The sequence below is a fragment of the Zingiber officinale genome, chromosome 4B (assembly GCF_018446385.1).
Source record: "Zingiber officinale cultivar Zhangliang chromosome 4B, Zo_v1.1, whole genome shotgun sequence".
Taxonomy (NCBI): domain Eukaryota; kingdom Viridiplantae; phylum Streptophyta; class Magnoliopsida; order Zingiberales; family Zingiberaceae; genus Zingiber; species Zingiber officinale.
This window is the reverse complement of record NC_055993.1, coordinates 136,346,654-136,352,653: the sequence shown is the minus strand read 5'-3', so window position 1 is coordinate 136,352,653 and position 6,000 is coordinate 136,346,654.

Below are 6,000 nucleotides of genomic sequence, written 5' to 3'. Positions count from 1 at the left end.
TTCTTCCAATCAATACCATAACACGTTTCCAACTAACCGTCTTCTCAACTTTCGGACATGATCAAATGTAATAAATTATTTTGGTCATTATTATTTTTTCTACGTTTAAAATTAAGGTTTAGGTCAACACGTACATTTTTAACATTCAAAATTAGGATTTATTCTCTTTCAAGGTTATTTTGATCATTATTTTTTTTCCCCATTTTGACTTGAGGTAAAGAGGTTAAATATTATTTTTTAAATATTGAGGTAAACTATAACTTGATAAGAAACATGGGCTTAAGGTTATTTAGCCTGATAATTATTTAGGATAAATCTACGTCTTAAGATAAATTGGGTTGGGCTGACTGATGAAGTGGTTGGAACAATCCACTCAATAGAGTTAAATAAGTCGGTTAATTTGAGCTAGATGGGCTAGGTAGATTGAGTATGATCACTAGGCCTAATTCAGCTGGATTGAGTCAAGTGGTTAGGCTAGACTAATTAGATTATCTAATCCACTAAACCAATTAGATCTACTATCAAAAATCAAGAAATATATATATTATTTTTTTATTTAAATATTATTCAGCTCCCTCTCCCGCTCTAGTATTTATGTCATAATCATATAGATATCAGTAATTCTGAAATTAGCCTTATGCAACTCTTTCAACACTATCAAAGATTTCTTGCCCTTACATTGGTGCAACGATATAATATCTTTTTAGTTACTTAGGTATTTAAGGATTGAGTTTTAAATTTAGTAAATTAATAAATAAATTTTATTTAATAGATGGTTGATTTAAGAATATTTGGTATGGATCATTTGTTACAAATACTTTTTTATTTATCCTAATAGTCAGCAGAAAATTTTCGTTGAATCAGATCGATCACTTCCAGAATTAATCGGCGTAAGTTAGATATCTCGTATTAAATAAAAAAAATTTGATAAGACCCCGAGAGTATGGTATAACGATAAAATATTCTAACAGTTAATTAAACTTTAAAGTTTAAAGTTTGATTCCTAACTATATGAGTGATTTTTCTTTTAGTGGGACAACAGACCTAGAAATATTAGATGTCCGATCATGAGTGCTCGAAAGATTTAGTCCGATAATTGAAAATTTTCATAGAACATGCCAAATTACTCGTGTCCACCAATGCCTTCCTATAAGGCAATTTATGATCCCATCTCCCTTTGAACCTAAACCACTAATGCATCTTGAGGATTAGAGCCAATTAGTTCCCTTAATCAGATAATCTTTTGTTAATACGAAATTCTAACTCGGTTCAAACTTGGCATGAAACACAAAATATGATGGTCTTATTACAACTTGTATCCTATCAAATTCCGTGGGGCACGTCTACTCGTGGCAATACTTCCTCCACTTATCGACCATTCAAGGCTTTATGTATTGATATGGTAATAAAGGAAGCCCATCAACAAAGGTGGAGGTGATCGTTTGTGTAGAAGTCAAAGTAAAAGTGGTCAACGACAATCAACGATGGTTACGGTTCCACCAAAGATGATCGAGCGAAAAGTGATGTCAACGGCTAATCGGACAATTCATGCCCGATCAACTAGGTGGCATGTCTGAGAGGATCGCCCGTCTGACCAGGAACACTACGGTAAGAATATTAGACGTTCATTATAGATCGGAGGAATGTTAAAGTGACCAGAGCGCTTGTCCGGTTGGGCGGAGACAATCTACTGAATCAAGTCACTGTGAGGAAGAGCAGCAGAGGTCGACCGAGTGGAAGAGTCTCGGTCGAGCGGTTATCCCTGCTCGGCTAAACAGTGAGACCCCTCTCATATCTTTTAATATTCCTTTGGGAGGTAATGTCGCTGACAATAGGACATGATCAACAGGCGGATCGTACGACAGAATCTTCTACTGTCTTGTCAGAGATTTGCATACCCTATTAAGGTATGGTGTCAGAGACACTTTTCTGACATGTCTTTTCATAAGATAGTTTGGAGAACGTGCCCACGCCTTGAGGAGTGTGCATGTCGTCGTCCACTGGGGTACTATATAAGGGGGGGTCATGCACCGGCGGAGGTATGCGTTATTCACTATTCATGTTTGTGCTTACTATTGCTCTATTTTCTTTTATTCCGATGACGGACTTGAGCGTCAGAGGACCAACGCGGGGACCCCTTCTCTAGCTCGGCACTGACGTTTCTTGTGTTGTAGAGTGGAGCGGAGCGGAGTCTACACGCGGTCAACCTAGAAGTCACATCCCCAGCTAACTTTCTTCACGATTTTCGGATAAGATTATATTAGTGTCATCTATGGGAACGTAGCTTGTATCTGAGACGTGGAGATGGAGGATGCTGGACAACTCACGACGGTAACACTGACAAAGGAGGAATTAGATATGCTGATACAAGCTCAAGCAGTAAAAATGGTGGAGCAACAATAATAGCAAGCGCTAGTGGAGCGCCAAGTACATGAGCCTGCGGCATCAACAGCGGGGCAACATGCCGGATATAGAGACCAAGTGGAGCATATCTCCGTTCGGGGGCAGAATTAGAAGCCGATTGTACTTATGGGGACACACCCAATGCACTTATCGGGCACCGTTCCACACCCCCTTCAGAGGAACAGGGTCGAGCGAATAAAGAGCTAGGGTCATCCTCAGACGACGCGCCCGTTCGGGACATGCGAAAAGGCCCAAACGGATCAATCGACAGTTCTCTCAGGGGATTCTAGACGACTCCTACCCTAACATTACACCACATTGACGATCGAAGAATATAATGGAACGATCGATCCGGATGACCACCTGGCCAAGTTCGATAATGCGGTCACACTCCATCAGTGCACCAACAGAGTGAAGTGTTGAATCTTCCTCACCACCCTTTCAGGATCAGCACAACGCTAGTTCAGGCAATTGCCGATTGGATCAATTCAGAGCTTCAAAGACTTTCGAGCGGCGTTCTTGCATCACTTCGTTAGCAGTCACCGCTACCAAAAGACAAGTATCAATTTATTCGCTGTGAAGTAGAGGCCCAAGGAGGCACTAAGGGCTTACATCAAGTGGTTCAACTAGGTGGCCATGGATATCCCATCGATCTCCTCAGAGATATTGGTAATTTCCTTCTCCCAGGAACTTGTCGAAGGAGAATTCTTCTGCTCACTCATCTGGAGGCCGCCAAGAGACTTCGACCATCTGCTCAGTCATGCCACCGAATATATAAACGTGGAGGAGGCATAAGCGGCGTGAAGGAAGGAAGCACCTGTCGAGTATACTGCTCTCCCAGAATGGTGGCCGACCATCAATCATCAACCACCAAAAGGCCCCCGATCAGGACTAGCACAGCTGCACCAGGAGCAAAGAATGCATGTCATGCAACATGTAGCAGCAAGTCAACCCAAAGCTGCAAAAGGTAAGACTTGGACACCATTGTTTTGCTAGTTCCATTAATCGGCGATGCATAACACTCGAGATTGCTACGACTTGAGGCCGATTTCCAACCGACTAACTCCTCTAGGATATCATCGTCGCTCACCAACTCCCGATCGATGACATCAACATCAGTTGGACGAGCAAAGAGAAGAAGAGAGATAGGCAGACCAGTGGCATCAGCATCAGCCTTAATGGAGAAATAACACAAGTCCTACCCGAGCTTCTGCTGAGCGGACCAGACCCTCAGCTCGGGAGGAGGAAAATCGAAGCAACGAACCGGAATGCGGCACGAGGCAAAATTAAAATGATTGTCGATGGGCCAACCGAACGTGATTCCAACCGAGTAAGGAAGTCGCATGTCCGACGACTGGAGATACATGTTGTAGGATGCAACAAAGAGAAGGCTGAGGGACAAAAGATCAATTTCGACCCACAAGATCTAGAGGGAGTGGAGATCCCTCACAACAACACCTTGATCATTTGGCCAGTAATAGCTAACTATATTATAATTCGGACTTTTGTTGATACAGGTAGTTCGGTGAATATAATCTTTAAAAAGGCGTAAAACCAACTGTAAATCGATCGGAGTGAATTACAGCCAATGATGACCCCGCTCTACGAGTTCACAGGTAATGAAGTATTGCTGATCGGCCAGGTTCAGTTGGCCATATCGTTCGGAGAAGAGCCTCTCAAGAGGACCAGGACCACAAATTTCATTGTGGTGGACGCGTCGTCCGCCTACAACATCATATTGGTCCGGCCGACCCTAAACGAGTTTCAAGATGTGGTGTCTAACTTCTGCCAAAAAATAAAGTTTTCGGTACACAATGAGATATGCGAAGTCAAGGACGACCAGTTGGTCGCTCGGTGGTGCTACGTCGAGATGGTCAAAACAGAGAGGAAGGCCGCGTGGAAGATGCAGCGTTTGGAGTTGAACACCATCATGGAAGAACCTCCCGCGTTGGTTTATGAGGAAAAGGAGAAAGTTCAGATCCATCTCATTTGGTCGGAAGCCACTACATTTGTCGTCGCCGACCTGACAGATGAGAAGAAGGTAAAGTTGGTCGCCTGTCTTAGGCAAAACCATGATGTGTTCGCCTGGTCGACATATAAGCTCCCGGGCATCTCGCCAAGCGTAGCTCAGCACGAGCTTCACATCCAATTGGACGCTCGATCGATGAAAGAAAGGAAGAGAGACTTCAGCTCAGAGCAGAATCAGATTATCCAAGCGGAGATAGAAAAGTTGATGGAGACTGGTCACATCCACGAGGTACAATTTTCGAGCTAGTTGGCCAACGTCGTGTTGGTCTCCAAGCTGGACAATAAGTGGCAAGTCTGCATCAACTTCTGCGATCTAAACAAAGCATGCCCAAAGGACATATATCCCTTGCTCCGAATAGATCAAATGGTGGACTCCACGACAAATTGTGAGCTGATCTGCATGCTCGACGCGTACCAGGGCTACCACCAAGTGTCGCTCACCCATGAAGATCATAAGAATTAGGTTAGCTTCATTACGACTGACAGGACCTATTGCTACAATGTCATGCCGTTCGGACTGAAGAACGCCGGTGCCACTTATTAAAGATTGATGAACAAGGTGTTATGACCACAGATCAGCCATAACATGGAGGTATATGTCGATGACATCTTGATAAAATCTCTCCGAGTCGTTGACCTTTGCGCAGATATCAAAGAAATCTGTCGAACTCTAAGGGCATATGGAATCAAGCTGAATCCAAATGAGTGCCTATTTGGAGCAAGGAGTGACCACTTCTTGGGCTATATCGTCACCAAATGGGGGGTCAGGGGAATCCGAGCAAGGTGAAGGCCCTGCGGGACCATGCCCTCGCCTCGCAACTTGAAGGAGGCCCAACGCTGATCGGACGGATCACCGCACTATCAAGATTCATCTCTAAATCGTCTGGCCGAAGTCACCCGTTCTTCAAGATACTAGATCGTGCGACAAAGTTCCAGTGGAACACTGAGTGTGACAAGGCACTGGAGGAGTTAAAGAGTACCTTACCTCCCTACTTGTATTAGCAAAACCCAACGCCAACGAGTTGCTCTGGATTTATTTGTCATTCACAGAGTATCTGGTTGGCTCAGCATTGGTGCAACAGAATGGCTCTGAGCAACAGATAGTGTATTTTCTAAGTCATATATTAAAAGAAACAGAATCCCGCTATACCAATCTCAAAAAATTAGCATACGTGCTAGTACTCGTCATTCGAAAACTTCGCCCTTATTTTCTCTCACATCTTATCGTGGTGATGACCAACACTCACTCGGAAATATTCTCCTTAACCCAGAAGCATCCAGATAGATAATCAAATGGACCACCGAGCTGAGCGAGTTTGATATACAATATTAACTGCGGACGACGATTAAGGCCCAGGTCTTAGCTGATTTTGTCACCGAGGTCGAGAACACCGAGTCAGACGCAACTTTGAAGATATATGTAGACAGTTCATCCACTCGGCAAGGTAGCGGGATCGACATCCTCTTGATATCGCCACGGGAGGGTAGGATGCAATTGTCCGTACGACTGTAATATTAGGCTACGAATAACGAGGTAGAATGTGAGGCCCTAATAGCTGACTTGCAAGC